The following is a 21,262-nucleotide window of genomic DNA, read 5'->3' as shown; positions in this document are numbered from 1 at the left end:
TGGTTGTAGAGGCCGACGTCAAGGATCCAAAGCATGGGAAGGATTCAACACACCACTGCTGGCCTGAACGAGAATGGAGAGCGGCCCTGACTGGCGGCCAGCAGGGGAGCATGGGCCTCAGCCCCACAAGCGCCAGGAAACTGAGTTCTTCCAACCCAAGTGAGCTTGGAGTGGATTTCTCCCAGCCTGGCTGACACCCTGACTTCAGTCTTGTGATACTCTGAGCAGAGATCCAGCCCCACCAGATTGGACCTACAGGATAGGATTGTAGCTTGTAACTGAGACCAGCTAGTTCTACAGAATCAAAACCCTGAGTGGTATTTTAAGCTGCCAGGTTTGTGGGGACAGGTGATGTAACAAAAGAAAACCAGCACATACACCCTAGGCCTTGTCCTCAACTCCTGTCTGGGGTCTCTGTTTCCAGTCTGGAGGTGAAATCAGAGAGCAAGAGGGAAGCTTGGGCAACCTTATTTCTTCAAGACATTCTCTTTATAGTCTCTTCCTCTCACTTCTTTCAGAGCCTGGGTGTGTTTCCTTAAAGGAACTTCTAGAAAGCACGACTCCGAGAGGCTTGCAGGCTGCGTCTCCCCTGCTCCATCTTCCAAACGCGTTCAGAGGTACCACCCGCAGCCCTGAGACTGTAAGATCCAAGCCTGCCACCACGTTAGAAGTGGGGAAAGGGAACAGAACATACAGGGAGGGGAAAACACTCCATGAACTACTATCTTCACATACTGCTCCTCCCTAAAGCTTCAGCCCATGGCCCTGTGGATCCAGATATGGCAGAGGAAAGTTTTCCCACAGGGGCATGAGATGACGCAGCATCTGATCAAGAGACAGCTGGGCCTCATGCACAACTGCCCGCCCCCACCCCACTTCTCCATTTCTTCTGGATCAAGCCCTAGATCCCTCTGGGAAACGGAAAGGAAAGCAGTGTCCCAGGCTCTGGCTGGCAGGCAGGGCACCTACAGGGAACATTGCCCTGAGGGTGGCAGCATATGGCAACGACCGATGTTCAGACAGCGGAAATCCTAGACTCCCAGGCAAAGCGAGAAACCGTCTGGTGACATTTCCTGGCGTCAGGCTCTGGTGGACCAAATCTTGACTGGTAATTTCATAGATGTACGTGTCTCCCTGAGGTCCACAGCCAGGCCCCCTGCAGGCCTTGGAATGTGGGTTGTGAGGGGTGAAACTTCTGAGAACCACAGGGGAAGCAGCCTTCGTGTTTCTTGGCCTGGGGCCGCCTCTAGAGAGAAGAGGCAAATAGAACGACTGGTTTCCTGCTCTTCTGGGTCCATTTTCTGCCAGGCAGCGTGCCTTGCGTTTTCTGTGCATCGTATTGTTTAGCCCTCATAGCAAATCCACAAGGTTGGGAAATCCCCCATTTGAAGCTGAGGGAGTTGAATCACAAGGAGGTTAAAATAAGTTGCCTGATTCATCCATCTCCTAACTGGTGGAATCAGAGCCAATGAGAAAAGAAATCTCAGATGGTGGAGTTGTCAGGCTTCAGCCCAACAGATTCTGGCCATTACTGCTCTGGTTTTCTCCTCTCTAGGTGTCCTTCACATGGGGATTCCCCAAAATATCTGTAGGTTGGAGGTGGGAAGAAAAGCCACATGGCTAACAGGCACCATATGTGAGCAAGTGTCTGGGTGAATCTGCTTAGATTAGATGTCAAAGAACCCAAACAGAGTGGGATCACTTTGATCTGGTGACTGTAGGGTAACCAAGACTCACTCCCTTGGTTCCTCAGAGGTGGTTACAACTGTTTGCACTCACTGTGGCTTTCCAGAGAGGCTCCCACTCGCTCCCATGTGTCTCTTTAACACATGGATGGGAAGAATTACTCATTTCCTCCTTTTGCGCCAATAGCTTGGATTCCAAATGATTCTATAATAATTATCACTTTGTGTTAAAGTGTATTGTCACCAACCATTCCACCAAACCACCATTAGTATTTATTCTTATTCCTTCAAGACCAAAGTAAGTCCAGCACACAGTGGGTCTTTAGTATTTGAGAGGGAAAAGGAAAAGCAGAGAAAAGTTTTGCATTGTCCTGGCCACAGAGATGTAAGGGTTTGGTTCTAGAATGTGTTCTTACAAACAGACCAAAATCGAATCAGTTCCAAGAACAGAAGCGTCTCTGACTTGCTCTCTGGAGCTGGAGGATAAATACTGACACTGTTGAGACAGGATGTCCTAGTCACAGAAGAGGAGGTCAAGGCATGGTCATGTGAACACGGTCTGGGCAGGACTTGGGGCCCAGGCGAGCTGGGGGGCTGAACTGCAGATAAGTCAGGTTCATTTAAAAGGGCCTTCACCAGTGACGATGACAACAGAAAATCTCCACTGCTGCTCTTCTCCTGGGGCTTTCAAAGGACCCTCTGATGAAACCATTACCAGGAAAATCACTTCCCTTAAAATCTCTTCCTATCAGGTTCTGCCTCCCTTCGCCATCTGGTTCTTTCTACCACTCCCCCTCTAAGCCCCTTTCCTGCCCAACCAGACTCAGTGAATCCCATTCTCACTGGGGCTGTGGCTCTGTAATTCTCAAATCTGGAGGCTCTCACATCCTTCTCCTCCGCTGGAAGCTTCTCCTCAGCCAAGCCCCACCATGCAGGTCCTGTGGGCCTTGCAAGGTCCTTGAAAGGCCTTCGCTGGGGTGGCCTTGCCTCACACTGGGAGGAAACCTCCTGCAGGGCTTATTGGAGCCAAATGGGAGTTGGAAGATAGTAGAAGATCTTGCCACTGAATAGGGAAAACAAGAGGGCCATGGTTCTGGGAGCCCTACTTGGGACTTGTGATGCGTCCTCTCAGCAGTGCTGATCAGGTTCTAGAATGTTGATAGTATAGCACTCTCTTGCCTTTGTGATGAGTGCCATTGGCTGCGGTGGACTGGTCTAAAATTTCCTATGGCAAAACGCATTCTGAGTTCCCAAGTATGTCTTAGAAAAGAACTTTTGATTCTATAACCCGTTTCTCAAATTTCTCCCAAGGAGCTTATGATTTTTCTGTGTCATGATGCCGAGCTAGTTCTGGTTTCATGTTCATTATAAAACATCCAATGTCCAATCTCAGACTCTTGGAAATGAGTAATACTGGGAAGAGAAAGAGTTTTCCTGAAACCACCTTCCCAGAAAGCAACATAAAAACTGGACAAAAACTCACTCTGAACAAAAAATCCCAGAACTTTTGGGCCTTGGACTAGATTCCTGTTTTGCATACTCAGGACAAAGAAAGAGAAATGCAGAATTGCAGGGCAGTCCAACTGCAGTGTCTGTGCACCAGGTCCCAGGGCCCAGTGAAGTGATTTCTTCTGCCCCTTCCTTTCACATTCTTTTCAGGATATTATTATTAGAACACATGCCTAATACAACCCTATGAACAAAGATTTTGAAAATAAGTCTCCACTGAGGCTTTTGTCTTTGACACTTCCTGGTTCTTTCTCTTCTGAATGAAAGAGATGTGATCACCAGTTTCCTTCAATGGACTGAACCCTGGCAAACTTGGCTTAAGATGTTGGGTAACTTGTGAGGAAGGATTGGACTCAGTTTATACTTTCTGACAACGTGGTCCACGCTCTTGTACCTATCACCACCTTGAATGTTACTAAATGAGCAGCAAAAATAATCCCCGTCTTCCTTTTCTGGCTGTTTGGTTTCCTCCTGCTCGCTGACTTTGTAGGTGACCTGAGCAATTCCATTATTTGTCTGTGGCTTCTTGAAGCAAACTGGCTGTCTGCTTACCACTCTGACCTTTAGAAGGACAGGACTTTCAAAAATCAAGGGAATACAAGCAGGACTGTACTGTTTTCATTGATGTGCCAGTGTTGTTGTCAGAATGGACATTATTAAAAAGTCTACAAATAACAAATGCTGGAGAGGGTGTAGAGAAACGGGAACCCTCCTACACTGTTGGTGGGAATGTAAATTGGTGCAGCCCCTATGGAGAATAAGTCTGGAGGTTCTTTAAGAAACTAAAAAGAGAGTTGCCGTATGGTCCAGCAGTCCCACTCCTGGGCATATATCCAGACATATAATTCTAAAGATACTCACATATTATCTATGTTCATAGCGCTATTTACAATAGCCAAGACATGGAAACAACCTAAATGCCCATCAATACATAAATGGATAAGGAAGATATAGTATATATATAAATATATATATATATGTGTGTGTGTGTGTGTATGTGTATGTGTATAAAGTAGACTATTGCTCAGCCATAAAAAGGAATGAAATAATGCCGTTGGCAGCAACGTGGATGGATTGAGAGATCATACTAAGTGAAGTCAGAAAGACAAATATCATATGATATCACTTATTTGTGAAATCTAAAATACGACACAAATGAACCTATCTATAAAACAGAAAAAGACTCGTAGACATAGAGAACAGACTTGTGGTTGCCAAGGCAGAGGGAGAGGGGGAGGGAAGGATTGGGAGTTTGGGATGAGCAGACGCAAACTACTGTATACAAAATGGATAATAACTCAGTCCTATTGTATATGTATAGCACAAGGAACTATATTCAATATCCTGTGATAAACCATAATGGAAAAGAATATTAAAAAAGAATGTACATATATAAATGAATCACTTGGCTGTACAGCAGAAATTAATACAAACTATGAAATCAACTACAATAAAAGTAAAAAAAAAAAATATGCCAGTATTGTTTCTCTCATGTCCTTGACATGGAAGTTTGGCTTTTCATCATCTAAGAGAATCTACAGGGAAAGAATGCCCTTCCTTCTCATTTTTGCCTTAAGATCCCTACTTAAGTTTTGGAATAATGAAGCCTGAACACAGAAAATATAAACCAAATTAAGACAAAAAGCTACAAACACCCAAATAGGCTGCCTGTTGACTCTGCTAAGCTCTACTCTATACATATCCTTCTACTGGGGTTAGAAAACTGTTCAGTGAAAATCAAAAGTTGAAGCTCATGGCTTCTATGAAAAGGAAGACCCATCTTTGATATTTTGTGTTTCCCTCCAGAGATCTTTCAGTTCAGTTGCTCAGTCGTGTCTGACTCTTTGCGACCCCATGAACCGCAGCACGCCAGGCCTCCCTGTCCAACACCAACTCCCTGAGTCCACCCAAACCCATGTCCGAGTCGATGATGCCATCCAGCCGTCTCATCCTCTGTCGTCCCCTTCTCCTCCTGCCCTCAATCTTTCCCAGCATCAGGGTCTTTTCCAATGAGTCAGCTCTTCGCATCAGGTGGCATTTCAGCTTCAACATCAGTCCTTCCAATGAACACCCAGGACTGATCTCCTTTAGGATGGACTGGTTGGATCTCCTTGCAGTCCAAGGGACTCTCAAGAGTCTTCTCCAACACCACAGTTCAAAAGCATCAATTCTTCAGCACTCAGCTTTCTTTATAGTCCAACTCTCACATACATACATGACTACTGGAAAAACCATAGCCTTGACTAGATGGACCTTTTTTGGCAAAGTAATATCTCTGCTTTTTAATATGCTATCTAGGTTGGTCATAACTTTCCTTCCAAGGAATAAGCATCTTTTAATTTCATGGCTGCAGTCACCATCTGCAGTGATTTTGGAGCCCCCCAAAATAAAGTCAGCCACTATTTCCACTGTTTCCCCATCTATCTGCCATGAAGTGATGGGACCTGATGCCATGATCTTAGTTTTCTGAATGTTGAGCTTTCAGTTACTCTCATTGCAGAAATGACTTTGAATAAGGGCCAATAATTACCACAATGGACATTTAATATTTATCATGTTAAGTTCTTAATAACTTCTAATAGGCATTAATCATGTAAACTTATTAAGAATCACAGCAAATTTGTGAGGAACCATTTCCTAGGATGATTTATAAAACCACAGAGACTATCAAATTTTGACAAATCATTCCTTGAAGTGAAGGTAATTTAAAAAGGAATATAATCAAAACAAATTTGGTATATGAATGTGATTTCAATGGAATATTAATGCAAGTTCCTTGATGGTATTTGTTAAGTCATGGGAAAAATAACTTTAGGTTTTGATTATTAACAATAAAGTAAGTTTACTCAAATAGTCACAATTCTGAAAGGCTAGCAAAGCCTCAATGGATCTGTGGTCTGTGATACTGAAGTCAGAAGAGCATTCTCTATGGGTGTGAATTTTGTTTTGTTTCTTTGATGTACACCTACGCAGTAGGACAGTGATTGAGTTTAATGAAAAGGTAGAATAAATGCAAGTTCACACATAAGAACTGTTGGATCATATCCTAGGAAATTTAAATTTATACTTTTTCTAATTTGCAAGCTTTGTTGATTAAGAAAAACCCTTGCTATTCTTTTTCACTTTGAATGTCGCCCTCCTGCTCTCCTGCACCCACCTAGCTCAAGGACCTTAATTGTAGGAGTGTTCCATGATGAATAGGTGTGGTTATAAATACAGAGTTGTATGTATAGAGCTATCTAATATTTTAATTGAGGGAAAAGTTCCCACCCACACATTGAACTAAATAAATAAATAAATGAAATACTTAGGAGTAAACCTGAACAAGGAGGTGAAAGACATATGCTGAGAACTATAAAAATTAATAAAGGAAATTGAAGATGATTCAAAGAAACTGATAGATACCCCATGCTCTTGGATTGGAAGAATTAATCTTGTTAAAATGGCCACACTATCCATACTACTACAGATTTAATGTGATCTCTATCAAATTACCCATGACATTTTTCACAGAATTAGGGCAAATAATCCTAAAATTTCTATGGAACCATAGAAGACCCAGAATTGCCAATGTAATCCTGATAAAAAAGAACAAAGCAAGAGGCATGACCCTCCCAAACTTCAGACAATACTACAAAGCTACAGTAACCAAAACAATGTGGGGAAAAAAAACAAAACAAAACACAGTGTGGCACAGGCACAAAACCAGACATTTGGATAAATGGAACAGCATAGAGAACCCAGAAATAAACCCAGACACCTACAGTCAGTTTTCAACAAAAGAGGCAAGAATAGACTATAGGGAAAAGACATTTTCTTCAGCAAGCAGTGCTGGGAAAGTTGGACAGCTGCACGTAAATCAATGTTAGAACACACCCTCACACCATACACAAAAATAAACTCAAAATGGCTAAAAGACTTGGATAGAAGACAAGACTCCATAAAACTCTTCAAAGGAAACATAGGTAAAACCTTCTCTGACATAAACTGCACCAACATTTTCTTTGGTCAGTCTCCCAAGGTAAAAGAAATAAAAGCAAAAACAAACAAATGGGACCTTATCAAACTTATAAGCTCTTTCACAGCAAAGGAAACCATTAACAAAATGAAATGAAAACCAATGAATTGGGAGAAAATATTTGCAAACAATGTTACTGACAAGGGCTTAATTTCAAAAATGTATAAACAGTTCGTACAACTCAACAACAAAAAAATCAAATAACCCAACTGAAAAATGGGCAGAAGACCTAAATATACATTTCTCCAAAGAAGACATACAGATGGCCAATAGTCACATGAAAAGATGCTTAACATTGTTAATTATTAGAGAAATGCAAATCAAAACTACAAAGAGGTAATTATCTCTTTAGCAGTCATAATGCCCATCATGAAAAAAATCTACACACAACAAATGCTGGCAAGAGCGTGAAAGAAAGGGAATCCTCCTACATTGTTGGTGGGGATGTAAATTGGTGAAACCACTATGAAGAACAGTATTGAGCTTCCTTGAAAACCTAAAAATAGAGTTATCATATGATCTAGCAATCCCACTCCTGGGCATATATCCAGCCAAAACTAATTCAAAAAAATACACACACCCTTACGTTCACAGCAGCACTGACAAAAGCCAAGACACAGAAACCACCTAAATGTCCATCAACAGATGAATGGACAAAGAAGATGAGCTGATGTGTGTGCATACACACACACACACACACACACACACACACACACACACACACACACACACACTGGAATACTACTCAGTCATAAAAAAAGAGTGAAAAACTGCCAGTTGCAGCAACATGGATAGATGGACCTAGAGATTATACTAAATGGAGTAAGTCAGGGAAATACAAATACCATATGGTATCACTTATATGTAGAGTCTAAAATATGACACAAATGATCTATTATACAAAACAGAAACAGACTCAAAGATGGAGAACAGATTTGTGGTTCCCAAGGGGGAGGTGAGGTGAGGGAGGGATAGGTGGGGAGTTTGGGGGTAGCAGATGCAAACTAGTAGATATAAAATGGATAAAAAACAAGGTCCTACAATATAGCACAAGGAACTATGCTCCATATCTTGTGACAAACCATAATGGGAAAGAATATGAAAAAGAATGTGTCTATGTGTATATATATATATATACATGTAACTGAATCACCTGACTGTTAAGTAGAACTTATTACAACATTGTAACCGAATCACTTGGCTATATAAGTAGAATTTATTACAACATTGTAAACCAAATACACTTTGATCAAATAAAATATTTTAAAATGTCAATAGTTTCTTTTTATCTTGTAACTATTTATTATCACACATAGTACACGTAAGGTTGCCAAATAAAATGAAGATATCTAGTTAAATTTGAATTTCAGATAAGTAATGAATTTTTGCTATAAATTATGTCCCATGCAATCTTTGGGACACACATTAAAAAATTACTCATTGTTTATCTGAAATTCAAATTTAACTAGACATTCTCTATTTTTACTTGCTAAATCTGGCAATCCTACGTTCATGCTTTATATAAATGCAAAAGCAAAGAAACATAATCACCAGGATTCTCACATTCTTGATTCTTTTCCTAATCCATTAATATAATTGGAATTAATTTGGGTGCTTCCCAACCAAATTATTATAAATTAAAATATTTTTAAAATTATGTATTTTTAACAAGTAATATCAGCATCTTTAACCCCCTTTGGCTTTTCCTTCTTCTGGAGTCATCTTGTTAAGAAAATGAAGATGGATGAATGCTGGAGTAAAGCCAGAAATATCACTGGCCAGACTGTTAAGAATCTGCTAAAATATTGACAGAGAAAACTCAGATTGTAGATAACAGATTATTTCATCTCTGGCAGCCAGAGAATGGCAAGGGCAGCACTTGCTACTGAAAGACACGTGTGTTGGTGTGCGTCTCCATCCTTCTACCCATCTGATTATAACTGACATAGTAAAACATGAAAAACATACCACAGCCCCCACATTTGAGCTGATTTCCCTCATTGCTTTCTTTTTGTTGTTGTTTGATATACGCTTGTTGTTATCTATGCGTTTGGCTAAGATAATATGGGAGAATGGCCATTGACTTTCCAAAGGATTTTTAAGCTGTTTCTGATACCAGGACACTCATATGAGTGGTGGACTGTGTGTATTTTCATGTGTGGGTATGAGTGTAAGTAGGTGAGCGGGAGTGCACATGTGGGCCTGAGGTGTGTATGGAGCGGCGAGCAGAGAACGCTGAGAGGATAAGGAGGCCCTAAGACAGGAAGATCTAAGGAGGGGGGAGCACCTCTCCCGGGCTTTCCAGGTAGAGCTTGGGCACATCAGGATAACACCACTAGTTCAAGCACTATTTTAATGAAATGTGCAGCTGCTTTTGAGGAAGGAATGAATAGTGCTCCAGGTGCCGCTCTCGTCCTCTGCCCTCCCCCGAGGAGGCGTCGAGGGTAAGGGCGTTGTGTGAGATCCGGGTGCAGGGCCCTCCCCCGAGGAGGCATCCAGGGTAAGCACGTTGTGTGAGATCCGGGTGCGGGGAGTAGTTTCCCTGGGACAGAAGCTTCCCCTGACTCCGCAGGGGTGTGGTCTCTCTCTGGCTCTCTTGACTCCCTTGGACTTGAAGTGTTCATTTTGCCCTGAGCCTTGGGAATACTATACCGTTGATTCTCTTCTGGCCCGTATCTTACTATTAACAAAAGGAGCCCTTTTCTGCTTTCTGTGCCATGTCACATCTGAAGAATAATCAGATGGCCATGAACTCTCCTTCAAAGTACCGCTGGTGGAGAACATTCTTAGAACCGATGACTTGACCATTGAGCTCTTGTTTTCCATCTGCTGGACAACGTCAGGGTTGTCCCTGATTAAAGAGATGCTCTTTCTGTCTGGGCAGGGATCCCAAAGAATATTCCTTCTGGGCGGATCTCCTCAACTCCTCATATTGGTCAGGGTCAGGAGAATGCCAGGCACCAAACAAGTTGTTGGAGAGAAAACAAGGGAGATTTCAGTACTTTCCCTCAAGGAGCTCATGTGGGAACAAAATCAGAAATGAAACCATTATAAACTGAGAAGCCTATGGGAGACTATGGCCACAGAGATGGAAGGGGTGGGTGAGTGGGTGTGGGGGTGTGTGGTGTGACGTGGAAATCATTTCAGGTATGTTGGAAGACACAATATTTAAATTGAGCCTTGAAGATCCTTAAGAGTAAGCTCAACAGGGAGGTGATTCCAGGAACAGTGTGGACAACACAGAGATGGGGCGATGGCTGCAGCCTTGGAGAGACACAGGGCACTGTGTCTGTATTTTCGAGCAGAGTGTGTGAATATGTGTATTTTCATGTGTGGGCGTGAGTGCACAGAACATAAACAGAACTCTCCAGATGAGATGGTGCCAATCATGAACAGCTTAGTGAGCTTTGCTAACAGGTTGGGTGTATACTCAGAAGCATGGCAAGACACTGAAGAATTTTAGGAGAGTGTTGTAACTGGGGGGCTTCCCACATGGCGCAAGTGGTAAAGAACCCACCTGTCAGTGCAGGAGATATAAGAGATGGGGGTTTGATCCCTGTGTCGGGAAGATCACCTGGAGGAGGGCATGGCAACCCACTCTATTCTTGCCTGGAGAATCCGATGGACAGAGGAGCCTGGCGGGCTACCGTCCATGGGGCTGCAAAGAGTCGGACACAAATGAAGCGACTTAGCATGCACGTAGCATGTTGTAACTGGACTTAACCTTCAGAAAGATGCTGTTGGCAACAGCAAAGTTAAGTGGCCATAGGAGGCATGAACAATACGTTTGAGGAATTGAGAAAATCGCTAAGGTAGTGGTGATGGAAGCAGATACAGACATGTCGGTCAACAGAATTTAGGAGTAAATGGTGGGGTGTGACGGTGCTGGGGTGGGCAGCATGACAGTTTCTGGTTTGTGTCATTGGGTGGATGGTGATGTCATCGTTAAGCAAGAGAAAACAGGAGGAGGGACAGACTCTAAGTTTTGCTATTTTGAGTCTGAGGCTTAAATGACATTCAGATGCCTCGAACTCAGAAGAGAGGTTACTTATACTGATAGGTTTAAAAATCCTCAGTGTTTCAATGTTATATTTAAAGAAACTCTAGGATGCATCTCAGAGAAGACAATGGCACCCCACTCCAATACTCTTGCCTGGAAAATCCCATGGATGGAGGAGCCTGGTAGGCTACAGTCCATGGGGTCGCTAAGAGCCGGACACGACTGAGCGACTTCACTTTCACTTTTCCCTTTCATGCACTGGAGAAGGAAATGGCAACCCACTCCAGTATTCTTGCCTGGAGAATCCTAGGGACGGCGGAGCCTGGTGAGCTGCCGTCTATGGGGTCGCACAGAGTCGGACACGACTGAAGCGACTTAGCATAGCATAGCACAGCATAGGATGCATCTGGGGTGTTTAGGAGTTTCTGTAATAGGTAGGAACAGGTTTCAGTACATTATTTCAATACTAGCTTAGGTAGCGCTTTACAGATATTCATACCCATTTTTTTAATAGAAAATTAAAGATTTTAAGTATCTCACGGTGGTCACAACAATTCCGAAAGATGAGAAAGGCACCATCCATCTAATATGACAGAGGAGGAAGCCGAGGCTCAGATTGAATGCCTTTCCTGAGGTCACTCAGCTAGTCAACAGGCGGGTCTCCTGCCTGTGTATCCAGGACTCTTTCTGAGCTCCCCAGGGCCTCTCCTGTTGAAGAGAAGGCCAGCACCGCTCACCACATCCTGCTTCCTGCAGCAGGCAAATGTGGATTTCTTAAGACCTTTAAAACCCAAAGGTACAATAGCCACACGAAGATTATACCACAGTGCTCTTGGCACACACGTCACCATCCTAGAAGTCCTTATTTTGTTGCTAAATGTACTCTTTGTACGTGCTTATTGGGTGGAATACAGTATAAAAAGAATGTGGTTACATAAAGAACCAGTAACTCCAGTTTCTCTGGGTCCTTGCTAATCTCTTTCTTTCAGTGCCAGGGAAAGTGGAATCTCGGGGCTGGCACAGGGTTGAGAGAACGCTATGCTGTCTTCTGCAACATGCCACTCCCACAGCTCTGCTGGTGGGGTTGTGCCCACAGGAAATGGGTTGTACAGGAGAAGTATGAAAACAGCATGTGGGTGCTTGGTGAATTCCCTGTCCCATTTTCTCCACTGAGAAACCAGTTCATACCAGTTCTGAGTCCTCAGGGAATCTCTCTGCATCTTCTTCCTATCCCTTCTGAGCTCAGCTGATCAGACTTCCTTGGGCTCTGCCTCCCTCTCCATGCCTGGACTTCCTGGAGCGATGCTTTGGCTTGAATGGACTACTTTTCAGTGACTGTTCACCTGAGCTCTCTAACCTTAAGTAAATCATGCCTCACCTGGGCATCCTTCTCAGATGCCTAGAAACTCTGTCAGGTCCGGCAACCCTGGTTTCAACAATATTAATAACAGGCAGGTGAAACAATCCGGTGAACTCAGGAAGAAAGCTGATCTTGGTTCCATGACAGAATTTTGTTGGTTTCTCTAAGTTCTCACATGTAGTCAGATTATGAAATGATACTTTTCATTCTCAACCACAGTTTACGTTCTCATTTCCCTATTACTGAACATTTTGGTTATTTGTAAATTTCTCCTTATAGATAATATACCAATACCTGTGTCCATTACATCTTTATCCTGTTGAATTATTATTAATAATATATCTCATTTGGTATACGTGTCAGGAGCCTAGGAATTCTTCAGCATTATCTCACTAAGATCCTTTCCAACACCAAATCCACTAATATCCTCTCTTCTTTTTCTCAGCTGTTTTGTTCCATGACTGTAATTCAACTCCTTATTATTTTCCTTGGGACTACTGTAACAGAATGCTCAGGTCCTTTCTCCTCAAAGAGATTCCTAACATCTAAAAAGACTTAAAAGTCACCACTTCAGAAATGATCAGTCTTGGTAATAAAGCAAATCCATAACTGAACCACAAGAAGCACTAAGAACCAAAGACCTGTGGTTGGCTGGTCTTCAAAATACAGCAAATACTTATTTTTTTCTCCCCTGGAGCTTGCTTTCCTGGACAGTGTCATAGGCCTGAGTCTAAGTACTTGGTCAAGTACTTGTGAATATTTTCTGTTTTGGTCTTGTGGTTTTACTACTTCTTCAGTTTTCACTCTATGTCACCACAAGAATGATTTTAGAAACATTCAAATTGTGGGTGCTGGAGAAGACTCTTGAGAGTCCCTTGGACTGCAAGGAGATCCAACCAGTCAATCCTAAAGGAAATAAACCCTGAATATTCATTGGAAGGACTGATGCTGAAGCTGAAGCTCCAATACTTTGGCCACCTGATGTGAAGAACTGACTCCTTAGAAAAGACCCTGATGCTGGGAGAGATTGAAGGCAAAAGGAGAAGGGGGGTGACAGAGGATGAGATGGTTAGATAGCATCATCAACTCAGTGGACATGCTGCTGCTGCTGCTGCTAAGTCACTTCAGTCGTGTCCGACTCTGCGCGACCCCATAGACGGCAGCCCAACAGGCTCCCCTGTCCCTGGGATTCTCCAGGCAAGAACACTGGAGTGGGTTGCCATTTCCTTCTCCAACGCATGAAAGTGAAAAGTGAAAGTGAAGTCGCTCAGTCGTCTCCGACTCCTAGCGACCCCATGGACTGCAGCCTACCAGGCTCCTCCATCCATGGGATTTTCCAGGCAAGAGTACTGGAGTGGGGTGCCATTGCCTTCTCCGTCAATGGACGTGAATTTGAGCAAATTCCAGGAAATAGTGAAGGACAGGGAAGCCTGGCATGCTGTAGTCCATGCAGTCGCAAAGAGTTGACATGACTTAGTGACTGAACAAGTGCATAAATAAATTTTAAAAAGGAAATAAAGCTACATTTATATAACAAGCTTTGTAATAGAAGACAGGCACACTCCACATTGTCACAGTAAAGAATCTTAGGATAAAATGCATAGAAATGAAGAAGCTAATCCAATTAAAAACACTTCAGCATCTTACTTCAGAAGCACGGGCCTCCTGAATATGTGCAAACTGTGGAAGAGGAAAAGTCCCGAGGAGTTAGTTGGTTGGAGTCTCTACATATTACTTGGGAAGAGAAGTATTGAATATTCAGTCAAACTGAATATTTCAACTATTTTTGATTAGCAAATCATGTGAAGAAACATTCATGTGCTAAGGCATATTCTGGGATAACGATAAATTGTCCGCATGTTAACAGATACCATTATTAGAGGAAGTGGATGACTGATGAAAGGCACTGAGCTAGGGTTAAACACAACTTTTTCAAAGAAGTTGTGTCAAATCCCAGGTACCTACACTGGGTATTCACAAGGCCACTGTGGTTAGATGCTGTATCTGTTTCTAAGAGTGTAATAACATTAGATGGGCCTCCCTGGTGGCTCAGCGATAAAGACCCCGTATGCAAATATTGAAGACACAGGTTCGATTCCTGGGTCAGGAAGATCCCCTAGAGAAAGAAATGGCAACCACTCCAGTATTCTTGCCTGAGAAACCCCATGGACAGGGGAACCTGGTGGGCTATAGTCCATGGGGTCACAAAGAGTCGGACACGACTTAGTGACTAAACAACAGATGTTGTTATAACAATAGATGTTATAAGATTTTTAGCACAGTAGCATAGCTGATAAAGGAACCTATAATTAATATCTTTCAAAAAATATATTAATGGCTGAATTTAAATGGTCACTACTTCTAACAACCTAACAGTGTTGAGGTGATGTATGATCACTTGAGAAGTACTTTATATTATTCTAAAGGAAGATGTTACACTTTTCTAAAAATCTCACTTAAAGTCCATGTTTCTATGATATATTGTATTAGAGAAATGTAAAAATAACAAGCAATGCAGAGTTCAAATGAAACAAAACTATAAAACAAATAAATAAACCATGTGTGCTTTTTATGACTAGATAAAATACAACAGAAAATTTAGTGTCAAATGGGTACTCAACTCATCTTCAATACTGTTCAGGAACATAACATATAAGTATTCTCAACACAAATACAATAAAATCTATAAATACGGACTATTAGTGTAATGTAAAGAGACTTGTAAAAATATTACTCCTTTGCAATTAATTACGAGAGAAAATAGGGAAATGTAAGTCCACTAGGGCTAGTAACTGTTGATGCTACCTTTTTTGATATTTAATTTTATTTGCTAATGGCCCTGAGCTTTTGCTATCATACTGAAAATAGATTTTCCCCTTGATAAGAAAAATCTTCCCAAATAAATAAAACATAACCTCATTTTAAAAGAAAAAAGAACTTTAAAAAACAGTAAATTGCATGTAAATCAATGACTTTGTGTATGTGTATGGTTAGAACATGCCATACACAAAAGTAAACTCAAAATGGCTTAAAGACTTAAATAGAAGACATGACACCATACAACTCTTAGAAGAGAACATATTCTCTGACATAAATTGTACCTATGTTTCCTTTGGTCAGTCTCCCAAGGCAAAAGAAATAAAAGCAAAAATAAACCAATGGGACCTAATCAAGCTTTTGCACAGCAAAGAAAGCCATAACCAACATGAAAAGACAACCTACAGAATGGGAGAAAATATTTGCAAACTACACAACTGATAAGGGCTTAATTTCCAAAATATACAAAGAGCTCAGCTCAACAACAAAACAAACATCACAATCAAGAAATAGGCATAAGACCTAAATAGACATTTCTCCAAAGAAGATACACAGCATGGTCAATAGGCACATAAAAAGATGCTCCACATTGCTAATTATTAGAGAAATGACCATCAGAACGATAACGAGGTATCACTTCATACCAGTGAGAATGGTTATCATTAAGAAGTCTTCAAATAATTAACGCTGGAGAGGGTTTGGAGTAAAGAGAAGCCTCCTACATTGTTGGTGGGAATGTCAACTAGTACAGCAGCCACTTTGGAGAACCACACGGAGGTTTTTTAAAAAACTAAAAACAGAGCTACCGTATGATCTAGCAATTCCATTCCTGGACATTTATCCAGAAAAAAACCCTCTAATTTGAAAAGATACATGCACCCCAGTATTCATGGCAGCATTATTTGCAACAGTGAAACATGGAAGCAACTTAAGTGTCCACTGACAGATAAACGGATAAACAAGATGTGGGGTGTGTGTGTGTGTGTGTGTCTGTGTGTGTGTGTATATGTGGAATATATACATATATATTATTCATCCATAAAACACAATGGAGTATTACTCATCCATTAAAAGGAATGAAATAATGCTATTTGCAGTAACATGGATGGATTATAGATTATCTAGAGATCATCATACTAGAGATTATCATACTCAGTGAAGTCAGATAAGGACAAATACCATATGGTATCATTTATATGTGGAATCTAAAAAAATTATACAAATGAACTTATTTACAAAACAGAAATAGACTCACAGATAGAACAACATATTATTAACAAAGGGGAAAGGGCAGGAGGGATAAATTAGGAGTTCAGGATTAACAGATGCAGACTACTATATATAAAATAGATAACAACAAGGACCTACTATACAGCAGTATGTGTATGTGTTTAATTATATATATAAATATATATAATATACATAATATGCATATTATATATATATATATATTCACTGAATCACTGTGCTATACATCTGAATAAGTCTGTCACTTAACACAGTGAAGGGAATCATTTTTAGTAACTTCAGCCACAGGAAAACACCCCACGTTCCAGGACTCCACTGAGGAAGCAGAAGCAAAGACAAAACAGTGGAGCGTGAGTGGTCTCCTGTGAAGCAGATTCGAACTTGAACCATGGCTTGGCTGTGTGACTTTGCCCAGTTAATGGGTCCTCAGGGCCCCTCACCTGAGAAGTGCGTCAGTGAGGGATGGTGTTTGGCTTAAACACAGAGATCAGAGGAAGCAGCCCAGGGCTGGTCCAGGGAGTCTGTCTTTCTGCCTTGCCACCCTTAGCTGGGCCTCTCTTCCTCAACATGCTAACTCGGCACCTCGACACCCAGAAATTGGAGGCAGAAATGGCAACCCACTCCAGTAGTTTTGCCTGGAAAATCCCAAGGACAGAGGAGCCTAGCAGCCTACAGTCCACGGGGTCACAAAGAGTTAGACATGACCTAGCGCGTGTGCATGCGTGCCCACAAACACACACACGCCTCTGAACATGGTGCCTTTCAGAAAGAAGGGGGAAGGTACAGGGAAACAGGTTCAGGCTGTTGAATTTAAACAGGGTTTCACAGGAAATATTAGCCACCCCTTACATTCTGCTGAATACAAGCGTATCATCACACGGACACCCTGAGCTGCGAGAAGGCATGAAAGCAGCACTGCATAGCAGTGTCTCGCAAGAGGAACTGTGCTCCCTTGAGGACACAGAAACAAGTCAGCACAGACCCAGACGCCTCTGACCTGTGTTCCTCGACCTTCCGGCTTACTCTAACTCAATTTTCTCCTGTATTTCAACATTACTTCTATATCTTGACTTTACACATTGAATAACCAGGCCATATCACAATTTCAAATCATATCCCCTTTCCCATAAAGGTTGGTGACTCAATACTTGTTTGAGATTCTCCAAGTGAAGTGTGTTAGGGCAGTATCAAGGACCGTTATGACCATGGAGCTTTTGTGTTAATTTTACAGATTTTTCTCTTTTTAAAAAAATGAGTTTGTGTTAAGTACTAAGGAAATAACTAAATCACCAAGCAGGATGAAACACTGCTCAGCTGAAGTGTTCACATCCAGCCTGGGCTGGGGTGACATGGCTCAGAGACTCCAGTACTCTCCACTGACAGATCAGTGCGGAGGAGGATGAATTCACCACCTCTTCCTTCTGCATCAGCTATGGGAGGTCACGAGCCCTGGTGAGAAAGTAGCTTTTTGTTGTTTAGTCGCTAAGTCATGTCCGACTCTTCTGAGACCCCATGGACAGTAGCCGACCAGGCTCCTCTGTTCACGGGATTTCCCAAGCAAGAATACTGGAGTGGGTTGCCTACTACCTTCTCCAGGGGATCTTCCTGACCTAGAGATCAAACCCATGTCTCCTGCATTGGCAGGAGGATTCTTTACCACTGAGCCACCTGGGAAGCGGAGAAAGTAGTTTAGGTACTGTTGTTACTCCTCATCCTTTCTGGTTTCCCATTCCACCCTGATGCTCCATCTTTTAGCCTTGAATAAAGAAGGGGCCAGAACAGGCACCCCAAAAAATCTGAGGATGTTTTATTTTTTCATTTTTTCTGAGGATGTTTTAGAAGAACAGGAAGTCAAAGGAGGCTTGAAGAGGGATCATGCCCAGGATCTCTGCAGAGTTGGAGAAGGCTTGTCGGAAACCACAACGCTTGACTTCATAGTGACCCCTGCCTGAGAACCGGCAATAAAGGCAAAGCTCTTGTCTGAACCACAGTCATCCACCCCCTTCAAATTGTATCGTGTTATTTTTAGTTTAACCATAGTCTTTGAGGCGATGGTTTCCCGAAGTTATTTCTAGCTCTAACTGAGAGAGTTTAGGGTTGGAAAAGCCAGACCTCCTCTATCCTCACTGATTTTCTTTCAGATATCATTATGGGATTAACAGAGAATGCCTCTAAAAAGATTACACCTATGAGAGAGAAGGCAACAAAAGGAAATCATGAATCACATCAGGGGCCTATTTGAGACACTCTCCTCTGGAAAATTTTAATTCTCATTTAGAATGCAGGAGTCTGACTCCTGTATTCTATGAAAAAAAAATCAGTTTTTAACATGAAGTTAATCACAATGTGAAAACTGAAGAGTCTATTTTCATATCAGGTCACCTCTGACTAGGTATTGACATCAAATAAGCCATCAGGAAAATATGTCCTGTTCACAGTTTGACACTGAAGCCTGCGCAGGAGTTGAAACAACACAATGAAAGAGGATTATAGCCCACTAGAGCATCTTTTCTGAGCTCATGTGTTCACTCACTCACAACAATTCATTCCTTGAACATTCTTGAGTACCTAGCCCTTAAGGGGACAATCCCCGAAGCTGGTTTCTTCTGCAACTCAGAGATGGAACATGGAAGCCCTCCAGGGCATAATGTCCACTTTAGTTGCTAGAGTGGCTGAAGAACAGGGTGGTGGCTGGCATGGCCGGCCTGAGGTCACAATTGCCCCTGAGCAGATTCTAGGTCTCTTGATGAATGGGTTCAGTGGATGTTGCCAGAGAGCTTCTTTCCAATGTCAATCCCAAGTGAATGAGATATTGTGCCTTCTTTCTGTCTTTACAGCTGCTAGATTCCATGAAGCTCAAAGTGAGAGAATCGTAGAAAACCGCTCTTTATCACAGCACCAAATTTTCACATTTAAGCATCGACAATGTTTTCCTTTGTCAAGTGATGTACGCGTCACTTCAAGAAAGTTTGGTGCTCAAACTGACAAAGTCTTCCTTTTATTTCATGGAAAAATACAGCATGGAGAGAGTAGGAGTGTTTTTTTTTTTTTTCTTGGAAATGGTTTTGCTTATTATTTTCGAGTTGGTGGCATTATTGATTTATCCATCCATGACTTAAATGTAACCATTTTAGCTTAATTATTTTAACTTTGGAAAATGAGCATCACATGATATAAGCTCATACCCAAACTGATTTAATTTATGAAAGTGGCTATAGAACAAAGATTGGCAAATGATAGCCATGGGCCAAATCTAGTCTGTTGCCTGTATCTGCATAGCTTATAAGCCAAGACGGGTTTGTACTTCATAAAAATGAGCAGGACTTTCATTTAAGGATTGTTATTGTGCTATCAAAGGAATAGGAGGTAGGACTGGGCAGAGGGAGAAACTGAACTCTATTAATACTATCTTCTGCAGGGATGGCTCTGAGTTTTTTTGAGCTGGGAAATGTTGCTGTGAATGTGAGCTGACCTCAGAAGGTGGTACAACTTTGAGCAGGACAGCTTTCTTAGCTAAGGCAATCCTTGAAGAGGGATGATGATGATGACTCAAGATCCTCTTCTGTCAGCTCTCTCGGCAACTGGGGAACCAGTCCTTCTCCAGACTGGCCCACAGCGTTGCTCAAGAGTCAGCCCAGCACAGTTCTGGTGCCTTTTTTCTCGCTCTGTCCTGAAGCTCCCTGGCTTCATGACCTGGGAAGGCTTCACTGTCCTTCACCATCTCTCGGAGTTTGCTCAAACTCATGTTCATTGAGTCAATGATGTCATCACTCCATGTCATCCTCTGTCGTCCCCTTCTCCTCCTGCCTTCAATCTTCCCCAGCATCAGGGTCTTTTCCAATGAGTCGGCTCTTAGCATCAGCTGGCCAAAGTACTGGAGCTTCAGCATCAGTCCTTCCAATGAATATTCAGGATTGATTTCCTTTAGGATTGACTGGTTTGATCTCCTTGCAGTCCAAGGGGCTCTCAAGAGTCTCCTCCAGCACCACAGTTCAAAAACATCAATTCTCCAGCACTCAGCCTTCTTTATGCAGTCTAACTTTCACATCCATATATGACTACTGGAAAAACCATAGTTTTGACTATATAAACCTTTGTTGGCGAAGTAATGTCTCTGCTTTTTAACACATTGTCTAGTTTTGTCATAGCTTTTCTTCCAAGGAACAAGCATCTTTCAATTTCATGGCTGCAGTCACCATCCAGTGATTTGGAGCCCAAGAAAATAGTCGGTCACTGTTTCCATTTTTTCCCCATCAATTTGCCATGAAGTAATGGGACCGGATGCCATGATCTTAGTTTTTCAAATGTTGAGTTCTAAGCTGGCTTTTTTACTCCCTCTTTCACCTAAATCAAGAGGCTTTTTAGTTCCTCTTCACTTTCTGTCATTAGGGTGGTGTCATCTGTGTATCTGAGGTTATTGATATTTCTCTTGGCAATCTTGATTCCAGCTTGTGCTTCATCCAGCCCGGCATTTTGCATGATTTTATTCTGCATATAAGTTAAATAAGCAGGGTGACAATATACAGCCTTGACGTACTCCTTTCCCAATTTTGAACCAGTCCATTTTTCCATGTCTGTTTCTAACTGTTGCTTCTTGACTTGCATACAGGTTTCTCAGGAGGTAG

General features: G+C 42.0%; 1 long non-coding RNA gene across 1 annotated transcript; it reads left to right on the top strand.

Annotated features, from left to right (window-relative positions):
• The first annotated feature begins 374 nt into the window (after window positions 1-374).
• Window positions 375-18,627, top strand: LOC145521648 (uncharacterized). Its single transcript, XR_014065561.1, has 3 exons — window positions 375-431; window positions 519-1,122; window positions 18,480-18,627. It is a non-coding gene; the product is annotated as an uncharacterized LOC145521648 (long non-coding RNA).
• Window positions 18,628-21,262: the final 2,635 nt, after the last annotated feature.

Source organism: Giraffa tippelskirchi, chromosome 9 (genome assembly GCF_054371585.1).
Source record: "Giraffa tippelskirchi isolate mGirTip1 chromosome 9, T2T-mGirTip1v1.2.pri, whole genome shotgun sequence".
Taxonomy (NCBI): domain Eukaryota; kingdom Metazoa; phylum Chordata; class Mammalia; order Artiodactyla; family Giraffidae; genus Giraffa; species Giraffa tippelskirchi.
The sequence above is the reverse complement of the archived record's forward strand: the minus strand, read 5'-3'. Positions and strand labels throughout refer to the sequence as shown.